The sequence below is a fragment of the Carcharhinus amblyrhynchos genome, chromosome 3 (assembly GCF_965287045.1).
Source record: "Carcharhinus amblyrhynchos chromosome 3, sCarAmb.v2.hapA, whole genome shotgun sequence".
Taxonomy (NCBI): domain Eukaryota; kingdom Metazoa; phylum Chordata; class Chondrichthyes; order Carcharhiniformes; family Carcharhinidae; genus Carcharhinus; species Carcharhinus amblyrhynchos.
Window position 1 is genome coordinate 19,235,208 of NC_137326.1, and position 24,743 is coordinate 19,259,950.

The window sequence follows — 24,743 nt, forward strand, 5'->3', positions numbered from 1 at the left end:
TCTGATATAAATCAAGATCGCCCTTCAAAGAGAGTATCTCACAAACTGAATTATTTAGACAAGTTCTAACTTCCACTATATTTAGCAAAACCTATGTGGGTCAATGCCATTTTATTCCTTTAATGAGAATACTGCAAGAGATTATGATTTGCTTTATATCCAATAAATTTAACATTTCCAGTGCTTGACATGATCACAGTTTACCATCCATGGCATGTTGCCTGAGACTATATTGGGTAAAGTGACGTGCAGAAAAATGACATATACATATTGAGATTAAAATTTCCTTTCCAAAATTCATTTTCCAAATTGCTCTAATAATCCTAAACAAACCTGCTCCTTTATTCATTAACTAAAATGCTAAGCATATTTGCGATATCTCATATTGTAAAAATCTGATTAAATGAATGAATTGGGCCATTCTTCTGGTGGAGATTAGGATTATCTAACTGCACACTCACATGGTTTTCCTGGATTTGACATGAGGTCCTCCAAAAAATAATTGGACCAGAAATACTAATTATAAAATTATTTAATCTTGCTTCCCCATTTCGAACCTGAACATACTGATTTAAAAGTGGTTTCAGCATACTGTAATTTCTCTATCTAATTCTGTTTGATGATTCAATTTCAGAGTGCTTTAGGTTAAATGAGTTTGAACAAAAATAGTTGGACAAAACCTTTGTCAAAAATTCTCAGTGACCCCTGAATACTTTTGCAAAGCAAGTATTAACAAATAATGTAGAAAATGATGAAAACTATACTGCAAATAATGTTGCAAAATAAACAGCATTTACAAGGATATTTTTGAAATTTGTTCAACTTTGAGGCTTCTCATTCTATTGGTCATACAAACCTGACAGAAATTGCACCCAAAACCAGCCTAACTGTGTTCCTTCTCCAACTGTAACCACATTCCTCTAAGCATCATTTATCGGTTACATACTTGAAAAATAAATTCTGCTTTTCAGTTCTGGCTACCAAAGTGAATAACCTCATCCCTCCCCACATTATACTACATTGTTACATTCACCACAAGGTGAAGCCTTCCATTGTTTGCTGGAGCAGACGAGTGAAGGAACAGAGAGAGAGCTAAGATTTTACCTGTTAAAAACCTGTTTAAATTAAGTTTAAAGCACTTTGTTCTTTGTAGAACTGTTTAAAGCATTTATTTATTGTATTTACTGCTTTAAGAATTCTGAGGGAGTGGTTAGCAGGCAGTTGTGGGCCATCAGCTTTAAATCAGCACCAGGTTTAAAAGGAGGCCTGGTGTAGACAGCGGGCAGCGTCTAAGCGGGCAGCGGAGTGAGTGGGAAGCAGAGTGAGCTACTAGGGCTTAATATCAAAAAGGGCTGGAAGGAAAAAAGGCCAGGTGAGTTCGTTTGAAAAACAAAAAAAACAAAAAAATGTTTTCAAAACTACTACAGTGAATAATGGAGGGGCATGTGATGTGTGGTTTCTGTATGATGTGGGAACTGATGGACCCTAGGGTTCATCCCAGTGACCATGTCTGCAGTAAGTGCAGGTTGCTGGAGGAGCTCCAGCTCAGGGTAAATGAGCTGGCCTCTGAGCTACAGACACTGAGGCTCATCAGGGGGAGAGATGGTGCCATTGTCAATGGGGTGCAAGTGACATCCACCCCTCCTAGACTGGCTAACTCTAAGGGTCAGGAACAAGAGGGGGCTGCTGGGAAGAGGAAGGGGGGTGAGGAGCGGAGGCCTCAGCCTCTTAATCTGCATAACAGGTTTGAGGTTCTTGCTTCCAGGCTGGACGAGAACGAGGCAGGTGAGGTTGGTGAGCAAACTGCACACGGTACAGTGCTGCAGCAGGACATAGGCAAAGAGAAAAGGAAAAGGAACGTAGTAGTGATTGGGGATAGTGGGGTGAAGGGTATTGACACTGTCCTTTGTCACAATGACAAAGTGCACAGAAGGGTGTGTTGTCTGCCTGGTGCTCGGGTCCGGGATGTCGCATCTGGGCTGCAGAGGAACCTGGAGTGGGAGGGTGAGAATCTGGTCGTTGTGGTACATGTGGGTGCCAACGACGTAGGCAAAATGCAGACGGAGGATCTGGGGAGGGAGTATGAAAAGCTGGGAATGGAATTAAAAAGTAGAACCGGCAAGGTGGTTATCTCTGAGCTACTGCCTGAACCGTGTGCAGATGGGCGTAGGGTTGACAGGATTAAGGAAGTGAATGGGTGGCTCAGGGATTGGTGTGGGAGGAATGGGTTTGAATTTATGGGGCATTGGCACCAGTATTGGGGTAGGTGGGACCTGTTCGGGCGGGATGGGGTTGGTCTGAACCGTGCTGGGACCAGAGTGCTGGCGAATCGAGTAAAGAGGACTGTAGACAGGGCTTGTAAACTAATTAGGGGGGGGGGAGAGTGCGAGGGTAGGTGATGGTACGAGGTCTAAAGTTAAGGAGAGTGTACATGTAAGGGAAGAGGCCGAGGATGTCCCAATAATAGAGGGAGTAGGGGGCGTGAGTATGGTTGGTGGCGTTCCGGCAAATAGGGTCCAGGTGAAGGCTGGGATGAAAGCACTTTATCTGAATGCACGAAGCATTCGGAATAAAGTGGATGAGCTGATGGCGCAGATCGACACAAATGGATACGATCTGGTTGCCATTACAGAGACATGGCTGCAGGGTGACAGGGACTGGGAGCTGAATGTACAGGGCTATCAAGTGTTTAGGAAGGATAGGCAGGAGGTAAAAGGGGGGGGCATAGCTCTGCTGATTAAGGATAGCATCACGGTGGTAGCAAGGGATGATATTGGAGCAAAGGAGGAAAGGGTAGAATCGTTGTGGGTGGAGATTAGGAACAGCAAAGGGAGGAAGACGCTGGTGGGTGTCGTCTATAGGCCCCCGAATAATGATCTGGAGGTGGGGCGGGCTGTTAACGCACAAATAAGTGCGGCGTGCAGGAATGGGACGGCCGTAGTTATGGGGGATTTCAATCTGCATATTGGTCGACCCATGTTGGACGTGGGGGACTCGAGGAAGAGTTCTTGGAATGCTGCCGGGATAGTTTCCTCGAACAGTGTGTGTTGGAGCCGACGAGGGAGCGAGCTATCTTGGATCTGGTGCTATGTAATGAAGCGGGTAGAATTAGGGACCTTGTGGTGAAGGATCCTCTTGGGGAGAGTGATCATTGTATGGTGGAGTTTCTGGTGCAGATGGAGGAGGAGAAAGTGGGTTCCCGGACACGCGTCCTTTGTTTGAATAGAGGGGAATACGGTAGGATGAGAGAAGAATTGGCGAATGTGGACTGGGAGAGCGCGTTGGAGGGAGGGTCTGTTGAGGAGCAGTGGAGGATCTTTAAGGAGATCTTTCTTGGTGCTCAACAGAAATTTATTCCAATGGTCAAAAAGGACCGTAGGAGGAGAGGTAATAAGCCGTGGATAACGAAGGAGGTGAAGGAAAGTGTTAAACTAAAAGCGGAGGAATTTAGAGTAGCTAAGAGTAGTGGGCGAGAAGAGGATTGGGAGAGGTTTAAATGTCAACAAAGGTTGACAAAGAAGTTGATAAGGAAGGGTAGGAGAAACTATGAAGCTGGGCTAGCACTTAATATAAAAAAGGATAGCAAGAGTTTTTATAAATATATAAAAAGGAAGAGGCTGGCTAGGGTGAATGTTGGTCCTTTAGAGGATGAGAAAGGGGACCTAGTGGTAGGGGATGGGGATATGGCTAAGGTATTGAATAACTTTTTTGTTTCTGTCTTCACGGAGGAGGACGTGAATAATTTGCCGGGTGTTAGCGATGGAAAGGTGGTAGGACTGGAGGGTCTTAGTGACATTACTGTTACTAGAAAGGCGGTGCTCGACAGACTGGAGGGGCTGATTGTGGACAAGTCCCCAGGACCGGATGGAATGCATCCGAGGGTTCTGAAAGAAATGGCGGAGGTGATAGTGGATGCCTTGGTGGTTATTATCCAAACGTCGCTGGATTCCGGGGAAGTGCCGGATGATTGGAAAACGGCTAATGTTGCGCCGTTGTTTAAGAAAGGTGCCAGGCAAAAGGCGGGGAATTATAGGCCGGTTAGTTTAACGTCCGTGGTAGGTAAAATGTTAGAATCTGTCATTAAGGAGGAAATTGCGAGGCATCTTGAAGGGAACTGCTTGATAGAGCAGACGCAGCACGGTTTCATTAAAGGGAAGTCGTGTCTGACAAATTTACTGGAGTTCTATGAGGATGTGTCTAGGGCGGTGGATAGAGGAGAGTCGGTGGATGTGGTCTTTCTAGATTTTCAGAAGGCGTTTGACAAAGTACCTCACAAGAGGTTATTGCAGAAGGTCGAGGGACATGGAGTTGGGGGTAGGGTGTTAGCGTGGATAGAGGATTGGTTGTCAAATAGGAAGCAGAGAGTGGGGGTCAACGGGTGCTATTCGGATTGGCGGATGGTGACTAGTGGAGTGCCCCAGGGGTCGGTGCTGGGGCCTCAGCTATTTACCATTTATATAGATGATCTGGAAGAGGGAACCGAGTGTAGAGTGTCGAAATTTGCTGATGACACCAAGATTGGTGGAACGGCAAATTGTGTGGAGGGTGTGGAGAGTCTGCAGAAGGATCTAGATAGGCTGGGCGAATGGGCCAGGAAATGGCAAATGGAATTTAACGTTGGCAAGTGTGAAGTGGTCCACTTTGGTAGGAAGAATGGTAGGAAGGACTATTACTTACGGGGCGAAAAACTGCAGCAGGCGACGGTGCAGAGGGACCTCGGGGTCCTTGTGCATGAGTCGCAAAAACCCAGCTTGCAGGTGCAGCAGGTGGTCAGGAAGGCTAATGGGATGCTGGCCTTCATAGCGAGGGGGATTGAATATAAAAGTAGGGAGGTCTTGCTGCAGCTGTATAGGGCATTGGTGAGGCCACAACTGGAGTACTGTGTGCAGTTTTGGGCGCCGCACCTGCGCAAAGATATTTTGGCCTTGGAGGGAGTGCAGAGGAGGTTTACTAGGCTGATACCGGAGTTGAGGGGGTTGAGCTATGAGGAGAGGCTGAATAAACTGGGCATGTACTCGTTAGAGTTTAGAAGAATGAGAGGAGATCTCATTGAGACGTATAAGATGATGAATGGGATGGATAGGATAGAGGTGGAAAGACTCTTCCCGCTCAAAAAAGACAATAGGACTAGGGGGCACAGCCTCAAGATAAAAGGGGGGCGGTTTAGAACGGAGTTGAGGAGGAACTTCTTCACTCAAAGGGTGGTGAATCTCTGGAATTCTCTGCCCGTTGAAGTGGTGGAGGCTGCCTCGCTAAATATTTTTAAGACGCGGGTTGATGGGTTTTTGATAAGAGAGGGGATTAAGGGTTATGGGGAGAGGGCGGGAAAGTGGAACTGAGCCACGACAGATCAGCCATGATCTTATTGAATGGCGGGGCAGGCTCGAAGGGCTGGATGGCCTACTCCTGCTCCTATTTCTTATGTTCTTATGTTACTCACTCACCTAACCTGCCATATCTCTTTGCAACCTCTTTGTGTCCTCCTCACAGCTTACATTCCCCCCTAGCTTTGTATCATCAGCAAACTATTTACATCACTCTTGATCTCTCAATCTAAGGCTGGGATCTTTCCATGGTTCACACCGGCAGGATTTTCCCATCTCCCCCATACCGCCGCAGTGAATGGTGATTTGATTGGCCACCAAATTCTCTGACCTCGCTTCAGTGGGACTGTGGCGTGGACAGCCAGTTAGATCTCAGCTTAGGCGTTTTATGTTGATTGTAAACACCAGAGGTCCTTCTATCCACTAGCGGTCATCTGCCAAGCTTAAAATGCCCTGTTTATCCTTCCTTTGCTTCCTATCTGATAACCTCCATCCATGTACTAACCTATTGCCCCCAACTCCATGATTCCTTATCTTGTATAGAGTGATCTTGTATATGGCACCTCATCAAAAGCCCTTTGGAAATGCAAGGATATTAAATCTGCCAGCCCTGCTTGATCTATCCTACTAGCTATATCCTCAATAGATTTGCCAAACATGATTTCCCTTTCATAAAACGGTTAATATTGACGCCATGTAATCATATTGCAATTTTCTAAGTACAAAGATTGAAAGACGTAATTGTGAGAAAATGGAGATGGAGATAAATGGTCAAAGCTAGACCAGACATCAAATTTAAGTATCTGGGAAGCATCTTGTTCGAAACATTTAGTGCTAGAATAACGATGCCAAAGAAGGCATTCTACAAAAATAAAGGGAGGGATTTCTCCACTATCCGTGCCCCCCATCCCCAGCTCACAAGCATGTGTTTTGGCATTGGCCAATGGCAGGATTTTCCAGCCTCACTGCAGTCAACAGAGTTTCCTGTTGTTCGCACTTTCCATTGCTGTGTAACCCGCGCCTGGGTTGGGGGGGCTGGGGGAGGGGGGTGCGGTGGGGTGTGGTCACTGTCAGTGGGACTGGAAGATCCCACTTTTTAAAAAGTGTACTTATTAGTGTCACAAGTAGGTTCACATTCACACCACAATGAATTTATTGTGAAAATCCCCGAGTCGCCAAACTCAAGTGCCTGTTTGGGTACACTGGGGGAGAATTTATTATGGCCAATGCACCTCACCAATATGTCTTTTGGACTGTGGGAGGAAGCCGGAGCACCCAGAGGAAACCCACACAGACGCGAGGAGAACGTCCAGACGCTGCACAGTTACTGAAGCCAGGAATCGAACCAAGGTCCCTGGCGCTGTGAGGCAGCAGTGCTAACCACTGTGTCAGTGGTGCTGCTGAAAGACTGTCTCCACTGGAATGAGTTGCGATCTTAAGAAAATTATTATTCAGTCTGTGCTATGGAGTGTCTTGTTGTACGAGGCTGAAATGTGGACCTTGAGAAATGTGGGTCTCCAAAGACTGGAGAGTTGTGAAATGCGGTGCTGGAAAAGGATGGAGCGGGTCAGTTGAACAGGATACAGCAGGAATTAAGAATTTCTCATGATGGTGGAGGAAGGAAGATTATTAGTGAATTTAATCAAGAACAGGTAGCAAGGTTGGAGTGGCCACGTTCTAAGGCATGAGAACTTGCTGAAGGTGGTGTTTGAAGGAAGATTAGAGGTGTAATAGTGTGAGTAATTAAAGAAGAGGCTGTGATTTATTTAACAACACAAGGTAAAACTGAATACAGGCAAAGCAACTAAAACACAAGTCCTCGTTCCTTGACTCCTGGGCTCACACCTGAGGGTCCACTCTCTCCTCTGGCCCCTTGTGCTTCCTCCTCATTGGCTGAAGCTTGCTTGCTTCCATGCAATAGATCCCAAGTGGATCATGTGACCAGCAAACGATTGCCTCTTAAAGGGGCCATGTGACCATATCCCTTCTTCCTCAAGTGCTTCAATACTTCTTCATAATGGGTTAATAACAGATAACAAGAGCAGAAGGGAACTGATATGGTACAATCTTTTGTAAATTTGGTCTATCAGGCAACTTCCAAGGTCTAGTGGAATGCTTCTGGACAGATTCTTCCACTAACAGGGTAGCGCTGCCATCAGCAACAGATGGTTGTTTAAAAGTTTTGAAAGGTGTGTTAGTGTAGACAACTTCTCCAGCATCCTCTGATGTAGTAAGGGGGTGGCCTCTTCTGAAACAGTTGGTTCCCTCATTTCTGGCTCTGATGATGGATGGGACATCAGCGTAACCACTGGATCCTCTTGTATTGCTGTCGGGGCTGCAGTCTCTCTCATCATTGTGTTCCGTCTGCTTCCAGACCCCTCTCCCTTGCAGGTTCACCAATAAGGTACAGGCCCAGACCTGTACCTATGTTGGTCCAACCCCAAAATTCCTAACAAAAATTAAATCATGTGTTTTGAAAGATCTGTTGCCTCTGGTTGAGTCACGGTATTTCTTTTGTGTAGCTTGCCTTGCCTCGCCTCCATCCTCCCCACCAAATTGGGAAAATCAGGTCAGGCCGAGTTCGAAGACACCGCTGCATCAGCAGTTCAGCTGGATTACCCTGGTGGTAATGTGGGGGGCGGTGTTGTAAGGAAGGAGGAAGTTGGCCAGCTTGAGTCGTAATGGCCTACCTAACTGCTTTTTCATTGCGGATTTGAAGGTTTGCACCCCTCTTTCCTGCTAGGCCGTTCGAGGTCGGATGATAGCCTCGAACTAAATCCAGCTTAACTTTTTCAAAGGCCTATTTTTGCAGGTTTTTCCAACGCCAGCACTGATTTTTTTTTTAGGAGATGGTGCAGAGGAGCTCATATTGTTACTAGGTTTGGCATAAATTGGCTGTAAAAATTGACCTTAACCAAAAATGTTTTTAATTTTCTGACATTTCTCAGTGTAGGAACCTCTCTGATTGCTTTCACTTTATCTTCTAAACGATGTAGGCCTTTGATGTCAACTTTAAGCCCCACGATCTGGCTCCTGGGATCTCTATTCAACCTCCTCTATTGCCTGTCCTCATCTAGCAGCTGTTTCCCTCCAGGGTTTATTCACCCCAACGTCTTGCCCACAGTACAGCCTTTTAGACACTTTTGGTGGCTTGAGTTTAACTCGATTGCTTTGTCTGGGAATGCAGTTATTTCTGCTAATTTTCTTGGTTTGTGGCGTTAACCTGACTATGCAATCGTGTAATGTGTTACTCAATGAAGAGCCAAATTCACAGTACTCAGCTATTTCATAGAATCATAGAACTTACAGTGCAGAAGGAGGTCACTTGGCCCATTGAGCCTGCAATTCCCACCTATCCCCATAACCCCACATATTTACCCCCTTTGTTCCCCTGACACTAAGGGGCAATTTAGCATGGCCAATCAACCTAACTCTTACATTTTTGGAGTGTGGGTGGAAACCGGAGCACTGGAGAAAATCCACACAGACTAATGCGGAGAACATGCAAACTCCACGCAGACAGTGACCCGAGGCTGGAATCGAACCTGGGTCCTTGGCGCTGTGAGGCGGCAGTGCTAACCACTGTGCTGCACACATTTGACAAAGCCTCATTACAAATGCAGAAATTGTTTCTCCCAGATCCCTGATGGCTGAATTGCATTTATAGCATTGCAGTATAATGGAGGGTCTTGGATTGTAATGCTTTGTCTATAAGGCCACTAACTGATCTGGTTCATTTGGAGAAGTTAAATTTCAAATGAGGTAATGAGTCTGAGGACCACATCACGTAGGCATGACGATTTTTTTTGTTTGCCTTCCCCAGAAATTAGCAATGAATAAGTGCTGATGCTAGTCTTCAGTAATCTGGTCAAAAGGATCAGAATTTCCCACTGGTGGCATTCTTTTTCACTCACTGTTACTGCACTGCATGACATGATGGCACAGTTGTTAGCACTGCTGCCTCTCAGTGCCAGGGACCTGGGTTCAATTCCAGCTTGGGTCACTCGCTGTGCGGAGTCTATACAGTTCCTCCCCGTATCTGTGTGGGTTTCCTCTGGGTATTCAGGTTTCCTCCCACAGCCCGAAAGACATGCTGGTTAGGTGCATAGGCCACGCTAAATTCTCCCTCAGTGTACCCGAACAGGTGCTGGAGTGTGGCGACTAGGAGATTTTCACAGTCACTTTGGAATAACGCATTGCAATGTTAATGTAAGCCTCCTTGTGAAAGGCTCTTCCCCCTCAAACTCTGAAGCCCCCAACTGTGTAGTCCAGTTTATTCTCGTCAATGTAACAGCATGAGATATCAATGAGGAGGCTGTGTAAACCACAATGGTCATTTATTTAACAAAATAAAGATAAAATTTGGTGCAGGTAGAGCAACCGAAACACTTGACTCCTGGGCTCACACTGAGGGGGTCTCAGTCCCTGGGACCCATAAGCTTTCTCTCCATTAACTGAGGTTCATGTGCTTCTAGGCAATAAGCCCCAGGCGTGATTGGCGGACAATCGCCCCTTCAAGAGGCTGCGTTACCACAAGAGAGATGTAATGTTGTCATCTTCCTTTAAGGGACAACAGCTTGCCATCATTTTAAGGCATATTTAAATGTGTCATTCAAGAGGGAGCAAAGAGAACGATGATGTTAGACAATTTGAATTTGAAAATGGGGGGCTTCTTTGAGCAACTGGAAGACACAAACTCAGAAAATTGGAGCAGGAATAGGCCGTTCAGCCCTTTGAGGCCATTTGGCCCCTTGAACCTGCTTCACCATTCAATATGACCACAGCGGAAGAGGAAAGTGCAAGGTGTGAAGAAATGAGCAGTGGATCTGCTCTCGGGCAGATCACTTCGCAAAATGCAAAGGCCATGGAGTTTTACCGGCAGAATTACTCTCGCATAGGGCAGACAGGGACTTGATGGGCTGAAAGGCCTTCTTCTATGCTGCCATCATTCTGAGATTCTGTTCCATGCCATATTGGATTAATACCTGAGTCAGAATGCGTGCCTGCCTGATGGGTCAGGCTAAATGACAATATTTCTTCTATTTCCAAGTTCACCTTTGTTTTTTAAAAATCCACCAGGGACCACTTGTAGGTATTTATTCAGATCGACCTGGGGGCTCAAGGTGGGAGACGGAAGGTTAAAGGAGATGTGCGGGGGGGGGGTAGATTTTCGTGCAGAGAGTGGTGGGTACCTGGAACATGATGCCAGAGGAGATGGTGGAAGCAGGCACATTAGCAACGTTTAAGAGGCATCTGGATGGGTACGTGAATAGGGAGGGAATAGCGGAATAGGAACTGAGTAAGGGCAGAAGGTTTTTTTTAAGTTTAGTTAGGGTATCATGTTCGGCACAGGCTTGGAGGGCCAAAGGGCCTGTTCCTGTGTTGTACTTTTGTTTGTTCTTTGTATTAAAAAGGCTGTAATATTGCTTTTGTGGAATATGGAAAACATGCACTTCCCCATAGTCCTTTATAAAGATGTCTTAACAAAGAGCTCTTGACTTCAGAAGCAGGTGCCCAACAATGCCTTCCCGGCCAAAACAACTTAATTTAAAGCAATGTTAGCGGTTGTGCCCATTTGGTTGAGCCCAAGAGCCATGGCTTGATGCAGCCTCTACCAGAATTAAGTTATACCAGAGGTAGTTCAAGATAGTAATGCTGGGATTGCTGGAAAATGAGTGGCTGCTGAAGATTTCAAAAATTGCGTGCAGTTGCATCAATGCAGTTTACACACAAAAACAAATCTTTCAGTTCAGTAATTTCCCTCCTGGCCTGATTTTAGCACCTTTTAAGAGTGTTTGAAAATTTACAATGTTGGCAATATTTTAATATCTACAGCATGCCCTATCCAAATTTAGATAGCTGACACTTCCTGGCTGTATCACAGGAACAAAAGGACCTGATTCCATTAAGCTCAGGCTGTCTTGGATGAGGTTGGCTTAGATAAGCTTTCTCATCAGTTGAGAAAAATTCCAGGTCGGGATTTTTTTACGATGCTCTTTCGTTCTTCCATCTCTCTTCCCTGTGCCGGAATGTGAAAATGAACAGTGGATTTGGAATGTCAATCTATAATTCAGACCGTCAGAAAAATTACATGGGTAAGGCTCACACTCTCAAGCAACAAAATATAGTATAGCACGGGAACAGGCCCTTCAGCCTATCAAGGCTGCACTGATATGTGGTTTCTATTCTCTGTTTGCCTCCTGTTCATGTGTCTAGGAAGACGCACCTTGAATGTTGCTAACATGTCTGGTTCCATTAACTCCACCTACTGCCCTTTGTGCGTCTCCCCTAAACTTACTACCTTTCACCTTGAATCCTCTTTCTGCCCCTCTTTCTCTGCTTAAACACATGATGGACTTAATATCATCACTCATTTACGCAGCATCTATTAGGCGAGAATAGATTTTGTTGGCAATGAAAAGTATTTGCAGGAGAAGATTTTTTTTCTATGGACAAGGAGAAAGATGGCCTGCAAAAATGGCTTTGGATTGGGGGAAGGCAGATTTGATTAAACTAATGTGGACTGGGAACAGCTCCTTGCAGGAAAATCTACAGCACAGCAAGGTGGAGCATTCAAAAAGGGAATGGGGAGAATAGAGGTCCAACATTTCCCCACAGGGGAAATGAAGGAGCAATAAGTTCAGGGAATCCTGGATATCTGGGACAATTCCAGATTGGATAAGGAAGAGAAAAGCTTTTATCAAGTCCAAAGGGAACCGTTCAGCTGTGCCCTTGAGGAATATAGGAAGTGGGGAACTTAAGAAAGCAATTAGAAGAGCAAAAAAATTGGGGCATGACAAAGGACTTACAAACAATATTCGGGAGAATCCTGAGGAATTCCGTGAATACATTAAGGGGAAGAGGTTAACTAGGAAAGAACAGGGCCCATTACAGACCATAGGGACTACCTGTGAATGAAGCCAAAGGATATTAGAAGGATGTTAAATGAAAACTTCTCATCAGTCTTCACTCAGAAAAAGGTGAACATAGAAATGGGAAAAGAGACTATGAGGGCCTTGAGTAGTTTGACACAAGAAGTGAGGAGATATTGGGTGCTCTGACAGGATGTTGCCTGAGCTGGAGCATTTGAGCTGTAAGGGGAGAGGGAACAGACTTGGATTGTTTCATGAGTTTTCACAGCACGGCTCCTTCAGGTGAGTGAAGGAGCAGCACTCCAAAAACTTGTGATTCCAAATAAACCTGTTGGACTTTAACCTGGTGTTGTGAGACTTCTTACCGTGCCCACCTCAGTCCAACGCTGGCATCTCCACATCAGTTTTCTTTAGAGCAGAGAAGGCTGAGGAAGGACAGGATTGAGGGGTAAGGACAGGGTGAATAGGAGGTTGAAGGGGGTTTAGTATTAATGTGAGGGGCAGAAGTTTCAGAGGGTTTTTTCATTTGTTCACTCAGAGTTGTGGAAATCTGGAATGCACTGGCTGGGAAAGTAGTCGAGGCTGGAAACCTTACAACCTCTCTTTGCATGAGAACTCAGAATATCATAACATTCAGGGAGACAGGACAAGTGCTGGAAACTGGGAGTAATGGGATTTTATAGATATTGTCGGTGCAGACTCAATGGGCTAAAGGGTCTCTTCTACAACTCTATGACTCCATGCAGGGACTCTTCAATAGATATGGTTTATTTAGAGCTACATCTGTTGGCCACCTCTCAGATGAAGAGACAACATACACCGAATGAGATTTTGTGGCCTCCCGTCAGTGTTTTTCTCAGTGGTGGGAGACAGCGCGTCATTCATTGGCGATGGGATCTTCTGATCCTGTCTCTGTCAGTGGGAATTATTGTGGCGGGGTGTACCTTCGGTGGGACCAGAGAATCCCGTTGGCGTGACTGGCCAGCGAATTCCAGCCCCAATTTCTGAGAACAACAAATTGCATTTATATGGCGCCTTTAATGTGGTTGAACACCCCAAGGCGATTCAAATGAGTGTTGACACCAAACCATGTAAGGAAACACTAGGCTATGTGACCGAAAGCTTGGTCGGACAACTTGATTTTAGGGGAGGAAAGAGAGGGTTAGGTAGGGAATTCCAGAGCGTGGGGCATAGGCAGTTGAAAGCACAGCCATAAATGGTAGAATTCTGAAAATTCGGAGGACACGAGGCCAGAATTGGAGGAGCACAGAGATCTTTCTAATTTACTTATTAGTGTCACAAGTAAGCTTACATTAACACTGCAGTAAAGTCACTGTGAGAAGCCACTGTGAAAATCCCCTAGTTGCCACAGTCCGGCGCCTGTTTGGGTACACTGAGGGAGAATTTAGCATGGCCAGTGTACCTAACAAGCACGTCCATTGGACTGTGGGAGTGGGGACAAGGGTGGCTGTAAAATTGATGGACGTTAAAACTGGGGCGGGAGTGTGAGGGATTTCAAAACAGAATCATGAGATTTAATTTTTTGCATGTATTCCCTTTATCCACATCCCAGAGGATCTTTCTAGAAATTGTAGCCTGAAAGAACATTTGATTTTATACTCCATGCCTGTCAATAAGGTCTGCTTTCTTGTAGCTGCTGGGTTTGGACACCAGTTAGATCCTTTCTGGGCGAGAGTTGTTAAATGTGGCACAACTGCTCACGGAACATCCAACAGATAGCTTGTCTTTTGAGAGGAACAGCTTGCTAACCAAGGAGTTCTTACTCTGTGCTGGAGGCTTTTTGGCATCTCTGAAATCTTTGACTTTGGAAGTTGATGATAAGTGCGGAACAGATTAGCAAAATCACTATCAGTTTAAAAATATGACATCCCACCAATCTTACTTTGCAGTCTTTCCTCAGTTAGATTCATAAACTGAGCTTCGACAAAATTTAATTTGGCCAACGTGGACCCATCATCCTTTTTGTGGATTGAAAAAGACCAGCCCTCCGTGACACTGTACATAATAAGCTGCCTGCTTTAAGTCCATATTACTTTCTCAGAGCCACGCCTTTTGACCTATTCCTTGCACAGGTCAATGAGCATGAAGTTCTTGCTGTGGATATGCCATATTTTATGTGGTACTTAAATTGGGATACTCAGAACTTCAGAGAATTCTGAGCTTTGTGCTTCACAAAAAATATTGAAGTGAAATTTCTTTGTGTGTTGCAGATCAGAAAGAGAAAGTACTTGCAGTCATATAGCCCCTTTCATGCCCTTAGGCTGTGAATCACTTCTGGAATATCCTATGAAGTACTTATGAAATGTGGTCAGTATAACATTGGCAATATGTCTGCCGGTTTGTACAGAACAAGGTTCTATGGATAGCACTAAAACAATAAATAATCTATTTATTATTAGTCATATTGTGAGATGTGTGTGTATGTGGCACAGTACGGGTGGCACAGTGGTTAACACTGTTGCCTCATAGTGCGAGGGACCCGGGTTTGATTCCTGGTTTGGGTCACTGTCTATGCAGAATCTGCATGTTCTTCCCGTGTCTGTGTGGGTTTCTTCCGGACGCTCCGGTTTCCTCCTGCAATCCAAAAGAAATGATAGTCAGGTGCATTTGCCATGCTAAGTTCTCCCTCAGTGTTCCCGAACAGGCACCAGAGTGTGGCGACTAGGGGATTTTCACAGTAACTTCATTGCAGTTTTAATGTAAGCCTACCTGTGACACTAATAAATAAACTTAAATATGTTGGCTAGGGTGAAAGCTCTGACCTTCAATATTATCATGAAACTTTTTACTATTCATCTGAATGAAAATACAACTCTTTGTTTAGTGTCAGATGTCAGCTTCTGCAGTAGGCCTTGAACGCACAAGCTTTTGACCAGATTACTACCACCGAGACAAAGCTGGCAGCAATTATTTGGAAGTTGCAAATAAGTCCTGCCAGTATTTCAACGGAGCTGAACTCATAGAATTCCTACAGAGCAGAAGGAGGCCATTCGGCCCATCGAGTCTGCACTGACCACCATCCCACCCAGGCCCTATCCCCATAACCCCATGCATTTACCCTAGCTAGTCCTCCTGACACTAAGGGGCAACTTAGCATGGCCTATCCATCTAATCCACACATCTTTTGGAGTGTGGGAAGAAACCGGAGCGCCCGGAGGAAACCCACATGGACGTGGGGAGAACGTCCAAACTCCACACAGACAGTGATCTAAGCTGGGAATCGAACCTGGGGCCCTGGCACTGTGAGACAGCAGTACTAACCACTGTGCCACCGTACTGCCCACGAACTGAACAAGGAACATGGGATAATGTGTTGAAGAAAAGTAATCCACCTCAGACTAATGAATGCATTGAGCTTATTTTATAAAGTAAATGAAGAAGCCAGAATTCAATACTCCTACATTTGCGACCAGGAAATAACTTCACTTGCTAATCTTCTCTTAATAGCAGCTTAAAACTCGAGTTCATTTCTATAATTGCAGTAAATATTTCATATGAGCATGGAATGATGTGGCTCTTAAGGAACCTATTTAAGCTACAAGCTTGTATCACTATTAGAAAGACCTGTTCAGTATGTTCCCCTAACCCTACAGAATTTCCCCTTCAGGAATTTACTTAATTCTCTTTCGAGAAGTTATTGAATCTGCTTCTATCATCCGATCAGATAACGCATTTCCAAATCTCGCTACGTAAAAAATTATTCCTCCTCATCCTGTGTCTCATTCTTTTACAAATTACTTGAAATCTATGTCCTTTTGACATGAAGCATCTCGTAACTCTTGCTGTTCTTTACTTCATCAGAATATTTGATGACTTTAAAAACGTCCACTCAATCTCCTCTTAACCACCTTTGCTCTCTGGACAGCAGTCCCAGCTTTGCGAGTCTATCAACCTAACCAAAGTTTGCATGTGATATAAAATAAATATTTGGTAACCAAACGATAAATGAGCCCTGCTTTCAGATAAGATTAGACTAAAATGGCAACAGTTTATATGATTTGTAATAATCTTTTTTTATTAAAATTCACAGTGATAAATGCAATGATCATGGCCTGGATTACAATAATAATTCCTTTAAACCCGGTACACACACATTACATGAAATATGTTCCCATGCTGAAAAAGGACATAATGTACTAAGGTTATGCCAGCTCTTTAATGAGCAGCTTTTGAATGTATAACTAATGTTTTGTTTTCCCTTGTTGGATTTAAAGATATCATCTGCAATATACTTGACTTAGGTGTTATCCCGACCTATCTCCTCCCCCGAAAACTCGCAGATACGAAAGATGGAGGAATGTGGTCTATTATTCCCCGTTCACCGGGAAGTAAGAACAAGACATGATTGATGGTTCTGTTTAACATTTATTTTGGGAACAGAAGTAGCTGCCATCAGATCGCTTCTAAATTTGACCTTGAAATAGATGCGAGCAGAAAAGGAAGTATTTAATTATTGAGGGGTCTAATAGGGTTTCTGTGTTGGAAGTCTATGTAATGTTCTTTTATATCCAATCAAAAATGAGCAGCATTACAAACATCAGGCCCTGTCGTCACTTTAGTTGTCATTTCAGATGTGCATCAAAGGGATAGTGCTTAGAATGGTATTAATGGAATCTCAGTTTGACACTCTGTATCATGGTTACAGACTGTTTTCTTTACAAGCATAGTTATCATATTTAGGAACATTTTGTTTCTAATTGTAATGAGTGCTGCTGTTGCAAACCTATTTTATCAAAGTTAATATTCAATAATGTGGACTCTGATACACCAAATATGATGCAATTGATTCCAAGTGAGGATTGTTTAGTCACCACGTGGGAATTGCATTATTTTTGTTACAACAATGTCAACTGCGAGTAATGCAGGTGATATTTTGTGATATGTTGCTGACTTGTTTTTCTTAAGTCATTGATTTTGATTTGATTTTATTATTGTCACATGTATTAGTATACAGTATTGTTTCTTGCACGCTATATAGACAAAGCATAAATGGAAGGTAATGCATTTTGGAAGGCCTAATTCAGATAGGAAATATACAGTAAATGGCAGAGCCCTTAGGAGTATTGATAAGCAAAGGGATCTGGGTGTACAGGTACACAGGTCATTGAAAGTGGCCATGCAGGTGGAGAAGGTAGTCAAGAAGGCATACAGCATGCTTGCCTTCATTGGCCGGGGTATTGAGTTTAAAAATTGGCAAGTCATGTTGACGCTTTATAGAACCTTAGTGAGGCCACACTTGGAATGTGGTGTTCAATTCTGGTCGCCACACTACCAGAAGGATGTGGAGGTTTTGGAGAGGGTGCAGAAAAGATTTACCAGGATGTTGCCTGGTATGGAGGGTATTAGCTATGAGGAGAGGTTGGAGAAACTTGGTTTGTTCTCGCTGGAGCGACGGAGATTGAGGGGAGACCTGATAGAAGTCTACAAGATTATGAGAGGCGTGGACAGAGTGGATAGTCAGAAGCTTTTTCCCAGGGTGGAAAGTCAATTACTAGGGGGAATAGGTTTAAGGTGCGAGGGCAAAGTTTAAAAGAGATGTACGAGGCAGATTTTTTACACAGAGTGATGAGTGCCTGGAACTCATTGCCAGGGGAAGTAGTGGAAGCAGATACGGTAGTGGCTTTTAAGGGGCATCTTGACACGTGCATGAATGAGATGGGAGTAGAGGGATATGGTCCCCGGAAGTGTAGGGGGTTTTAGCCATGTCAGGCTGCATGGTCGGTGCAGACTTGGAAGGCCAAAGGCCCTGTCCCTGTTCTGTAATTTTCTTTTGTTCTTTGTTTATACCGTTCTTAAAGAAGGAAAGGAGAGAGTACAGGACGTAGTGTTACAGTCATAGCTAGGCGGTAGAGAAAGATCAGCTTAATGCGAAGTAAGTCCGTTTAAATGGCAGCAGGGAAGAAGCTGTTCTGTTCTTGAGTGGTGTTATTGCTTCTTATGATTCTGGTTGATTGAAGATATTTAACTGCTGCCCCTTTACCAGACAGTATGGTGTGTTTATTGATGGAAAATGAAAACCCTTTTCTTTTGATATGCCAGCCAGTCGCTACTTATCACTGTACCATAATTAAGAGTTGTTGGTGTCTCTGAAAAGTGCTGCATGTTTATTTTTCCTTCTTGTCAATTAAAATAACAATGCAAACAGGGTGGCCTAGCAGCGTGCCATGATTATCTTGCAACATGTGTCTCTATTAAAACATAATCAACATAAACAATCTGAACAATAATTTAGCTGCAGCTTTTACTAATGAGTATTTCCTTTTCCCTTTGGCACCAGTGTTTTTATTTACCTGTCTGAGGAAGGAACCTATGGGGGGGTATAGTACTATGGTTTGTGTGAGATCTATTATGTACACCATGTCCAAATGCTGCATAACCTGGACAATATCCAGGCTGCGGGCTGACAAGTCACATGTACTGTTTGTGGCTCACAAGTGCAATGACCATCTCCAACAAGAGAGGATCTAACGATCAGCCCTAACCATTGAGTGGCACAACTGTCACTGAATCTCCGCTATCAACACCCTGGGGGTTACCATTGACCAGAAACTGAACTGGACTAACCATATAAATATTGTGGAAGGTCAAAGTAATCTTGTAGTGAGTAACTTACCTTCTGACTCCCCAAAGCTTCTCCACCACTTACAAGGCACACATCAGAAGTGTGATGGAATATTCTCTACTTGGCTGAATGAGTGCAACTCCAACAACACACAAGAAGCTTGACACCATCCAGGACAATGCAGCCCATTTGCTACTCCTTCCACAAACATTCCATCCCTCCACCACTGGTGAACAGTGACAGCTGTGTGTACCATCTACACGATGCACTGCAGGAACTCACCAAGGCTCCACTGTGCTACCTAAGGGCAGCACGGTAGCACAGTGGTTAGCACTGCTGCTTCACAGCTCCAGGGACCTGGGTTCGATTCCCGGCTTGGGTCACTGTCTGTTTGCACATTCTCCTCGTGTCTGCATGGGTTTCCTCCGGATGCTCCGGATTCCTCCCACAGTCCAAAGATGTGCGGGTTAGGTTGATTGGCCATACTAAAATTGCCCCTTAGTGTCCTGAGATGCATAGGTTAGAGGGATTAGCGGGTAAGTGTGTAGGGATATGGGGTAGGGCCTGGGTGGGATTGCGGTCGGTGCAGACTCAATGGGCCTCTTTCTGCACTATAGTGTTTCTATGATTCCTTAAGCAGCACTTTCCAACTCACGGCAACCACTACCTACAAGGGCAAGGGCAGCAGATACCTGCAAACACCTCCACTTCCCCTACAAACTACTCGCCATCCTCATATTGCTATTCCTTCACTGTCACTGTGTCAAAATCCTGGAATTCCCTCTCTAACAGCACTGTGAATGTACTTGCACCTCAGGGACTGCCACCTTCTCAAGGGCAGCTAGGGATGAGCCAGTGACAACCACATCCGATAAATGAATTTTTTTAAAAGTTGCTGGGAGTGTATGTTAATCTTGTTACCTTAATTGGTGAATGGATCCAGTACAAGCCTGGTGCGAATAAGAAATGTGCAATGTTTTTCAGAGATAGTGGTACCTTTTAAACTTTGCACTGGCGCTTATTGAAATAGAACAGTATCTTTGACACAAGTGGAGGATAGGGAAGGAAACTTCACATTGTCATAAATGTCAGTGACGTCTCTGTGCTAAAGGCTACTTTTTCTCGCCTATTTTCTGACCTGTGAAAATGTTTGCACTGTGTCCATAGTTTAAAAAATGTAAAGTCAAGCTGACTGACTTCAGTGCATTTGAGTCAGATCTTTTCACCTTCCACTCAACTGACCAAGGAATAGAATCATTGAATCCCTAAGGGTACAGAAAGAGTACATTTGGCCCATTGAGACTGAACCCACTCTTTGACAGAGCATCTTATCCAGGCCCATTCCCCCTATCCTGGCCTTGTAAATTCCCTAACCTACATATCCTGGGACACTATGGGACAGTTTCTTGTCTGGCCAATTCACCTAACCTGCACATCTTTGGAGTGTGTGAGGAAACTGGAACACCTGGAGGAAACCCACGCAGATACAGGGAGAACATGCAAACTCCACAAAGTCACCTAAGGCTTGAATTGAACCCGAGTCCCTGGCACCGTGAGGCAGCAGTGCTAACCATTGTGCCACCCATGTTCATATTCAATAAGCAACTGGAGCATTCATTGAAAGCAGTTTGGCCTAATAATTATACCAGAAGGCTGGTCATACAATATTGTCAAAAGTTTCCAGGATAATTGATGCCATTTAAGGCTGGCATGATACTGGGATGTTGGTACATATACTGAAGAATGCCTTTTCACTATAAATCGTAGGTAGACCAAATGTGAGCATGAAAGCACTATATTCCCCCAGATCAAATCAATTTTATCTGACCCAATCTCAGAGCACAGTAAGTTCTTGTAACTGATGTTATGCAGGGTGTTAATGAAATGCAGGCAGAATGCAGTGCACCAAAGTGAAGGCATAAGAGGGAGATGGCGTGTTCTTTGAGAGGATAGTGGTAAATACACAAGGTCTGCCTTGTTCCTTCTCAGGGGATGTTGACCTTGATGTGGTCTAAGATGTCTTGGTGTTGTGACAAGCCCAATTTTAAGAGATTTGGATTTTAGAAAGATGATTCAAAATAAATGATATCCCCACTGATAAAATTATACAGTTTTTCCGTAGCTCTGCTGATAAACAGTGGGAATTTATCTTCACTGTGCATTTTTCTTAACGTTCATTTTTAAATTGGGGAAGGATTTATTGAGAAATCTGTGCTCGCGCTTCAGTTTCGCGAGGCTGAAGTGTGTGAATAAAGCAAGGATGACTTTATTAGTACCACTCAGTAAGAGACGAAGGTTGCTTGAAGGTCATTGCTGAAAAATGCAGCAGAAGAACGTAGAAATACTGCTGTTGATCAGAGTGTGCAGCAGACAGAAATAGATCTGAAATTCAGTGGAGCCTTTCACAGAAAGATTAATCAGGTACTGCAGGGAAAATATCACCTTTGCAGCCTCCAGTAATATACAACACTGTGCACTTTATATAACAGTAAAAAAAAAATCCTGCAGAATGATACAACATTCACCTTCTCTCAGGTGATGGATGAGTGTATGCAGTTGCCCTGCTGGCCATAGGCAGCCAGATCTTGCTTCCACCTTAGTATATGACCATGATTCTGAGCTGCTGCCTTTATCGACCCCTTCCATTCTAAATAGTGGGTAAATAAACGGGAGGACGCAAAATGCAGTTTATTGAATTGCATACTGATCCATTGAGACCTTGTCTTTTGGCTGCTTCCTAACCTGTTTATCCAGAAACATTTCAAAACACTTCACAAGTAATGAATTAAATATGATGATTGTTGTTCTGTACACAATATTAACAAGGAGACAATAGGGCAATAGAGACCTCAGTTGAAATGCCTCCTTTTGCTGCATGTTTTATATTTTCTTTTCATCCATGGGACATGGGTGTTGTTGGCTGGCCAGCATTTATTGCCCATTCTTAGTTGCCCTTGGGAAGGTTGTGATGAGCTGCCTTCTTGAATCGCTCCACTCCACGTGCCGTGGGTTGACCCACGATACCGTAAGGGAGGGAATTCCAGGATTTTGATCCAGCGACTGCGAAGGAACGGCGAAATATTTTCAAGTCAGAATGGTGAGTGGCTTGGAGGGGAACTTGCAGGTGGTGGTGTTCCCCATGTATCTGCTGCCCTTGTCTTTCGAGATGGAAGTGGCTGTGGGTTTGGAAAGTGCTGTCTAAGAATCTTTGGCGAATAGCTGCAATGCATCTTGTAGATAATGCACACTCTGCTATTGCGTGTCAGTGATGGAGGGAGTGGATGTGATGCCAGTCAAGCAGGCAGCTTTGTCCTGGTTGGTGTCAAGCTTCTTGAGTGCTGTTGGAGGCAGGGATGGCATTTAATCAGGGTGGTGTGAGTGTCTTTCGCTGCCTTCCTGCCTTGGCCTGTATTAAATCCAGGGTGGAAAGGCCATTGCTTGGATTTGTCAAAGAGGAATGACTGGAGCTCTAGTGTGTGTGGACATGACGTGCGCTGTGCAGGAGCGGGCCGGGAAAGTCAGTGAGGCCTGACACCTGAATGTGTTTAACCACTCTTCCTGAGGTCTTGCATCCCCTGCGTGTGCTGTCCTGAGCTTGGAGAGGGCGCACACTTGCTCATGAGTTCTTTGACCACTTCCCTCCACAACTGCATTGTTGGCAAGTTTGTCCTCTTCCTCCCTTCCCCTCACTGCAGCCCTCCAGATCCCAGAGCCCTGCCTTCAGATAAGGGAGACCGATGGAGCAACCAGCTCAGGAGTCCTCTCTACTCCTGTGGTTTTTGCAACCTCAAAAATCCAAGTGTTGGTGGGATATTGTCACCCATGCTGTGATTGCTACGATTAGATATCCTTCTTTTGCCAGAATGAACCTCTTATCCTGCGTACTTTCCTAACTGGCCAGGTCCCACAGATGGGAAGCTGTTGGAGTTGCCCTGGGAAAACTTGGTCAGTAGAAAACCGGGTTCCTGAAGATGTTATTCCAACAGGTACCAAGGGAAGGAGTGTCTGCCCACGGTATCAGACAACACCAATGATTCTGCCTGTTTTTTTTTCTTTATTTATTCAAGGGACATGGGCATCGCTGGCTGGCCAGCATTTATTGCCCATCCCTAGTTGCCCTTGGACTGAATGGCTTGCTAAGCCATTTCAGAGGGCAGTTGAGAGTCAGTCACATTGCTGTGACTCTGGAGTCACATGTGGGCCAGACCAGGTAAGGACAGCAGATTCCCTTCCCTAAAGGACATTAGAGAACCAGATGGGTTTTTCTGACAATGGTTTCATGGTCATCAGTAAATTCTTAATTCCAGGTGTCTTTTTAGAATTCAAATTCCACCATTTGCTGTGACAGGATTTGAACCTTAGAACATTAGCTGAGTCTCTGGATTAATAGTCTAGCAATAATACCACTAGGCCATCACCTCCCCACAATGTATGAATGTGTCAGTTCTTTGATGGAACTATCCAAATTCTGTGTACAGCCTTGCACACTTTCTCTCTTTAGGTATTTATCCAATTCTCTTTTGAAAATTATTATTGAACCTACTTCTATCAGCCTTCCAAGCAGTACAGTCCGGGTCAATATAATTGGCTGTGCGATTTCATTTTACTCATGTCGTGTTTGATGCTTTCACCAGTGAATTTAAGTTCAGGTTCTCAGGCTCCATTCTGTCACAGAATCAGAACTTCCTTCGTCATCTTATCAAAACCCTTAACTTGGACTGCCTTTAACTTGAACTCTCCTGAACCTTTTGATAATTCCAATTCCTTTTTAGATGGGATTTTCTGGCCCTGCCTGTCAGTGGGATATTCTGAAGGCAAATGCGACCTCCACCCGTCCGAGCAGCGGGGCTGTCAAGCTATGAAAAACGCTGCAGGCTTCAGTAGGACTGGAAAATTCCATTGTCGGCCTCCGCCCCAGGAAAGCACACCGGGGGACAGGGGGAGAACAGCAAAATCCTGATTATAGAATCCCTGCAGTGCAGAAGGAGGCCATTCGGCCCATCGAGTCTGCACCGGGCACAATCCTATCCAGGCCCTATTCCCGTAACCCCACATATTTGCCTTGCTAATCCTCCTGACACTAGGGTCAATTTAGCATGGCCTATCAACCTAATCTGCACATCTTTAGATTGGGTGCCCTGGTTTCCTTCACAAAGGAGAGCCACACAGACATGGGGAGGATGTACAAACTCCACACAGCCAGTGACCTGAGGCAGGAACGGAACCTGGGTCCCTGGCGCTGTGAGGCAGCAGTAACAACCACTGTGTCACCGTGCCCACCCCCCCCCCACCCCCAAATGGTTAAATAGTTCCCCTAAATGGTTAAATTTTCACCTCTGATATCACTCCAACAAACCTTCTCTGTACCATCTCCTAGGCTTTAATGCAATTCCTAAAGTGCGGTGCCCAGATTTGGCCCCAGTACTCTGGTTGGGGCCGAACCTTGATAAAGATTTTTGCACAACTTCCTTGCTTTTGTACACCATTGTCTCTATTTATAAAACCAAGGATCCAATGTGCTTTTAAAAAGTCTTCCCAGCAAACCTAACACAAATAATTCATCATAATGGAACTACCTTTAAAACTTGAGGGATGCAATGCAGTGGTTGGAAATGTTTGAATTACCTAGTCATACAATATTTAAACTATTGAAAGCTCCAAAATTAATAAATGAGGGGTTGGGACTGTGTGGTGCAGTGGGTTAGTCAATCTTTTTGCAGCTGTGTCCTGCATCAGAATTGTGACCCAGATGTAATGCGCTAAAAGCTTCCCCTCTCTTAATGGCTAAGTTATTTTTTGGGAAACTTGAGCAGTCTCTACCTAATTCCTAGGAAGAATTTATGAACCCAGCACAAAACTGCCAGTAATTTGGATGGCTGGCACCAAATTGACAGTGCTGCCCAGGTATGACCAGTGAGTCAAATGGAGCATGCCACACAGACATGGCTGAGCTTTGCCTGCTTT

General features: G+C 44.6%; 1 protein-coding gene across 9 annotated transcripts in view; it reads left to right on the forward strand.

Moving 5' to 3' along the window:
- Positions 1-24,743, forward strand: part of atp2b2 (ATPase plasma membrane Ca2+ transporting 2) — an 830,803-nt gene that overhangs the window by 440,805 nt on the left and 365,255 nt on the right. The window lies entirely within an intron of this gene.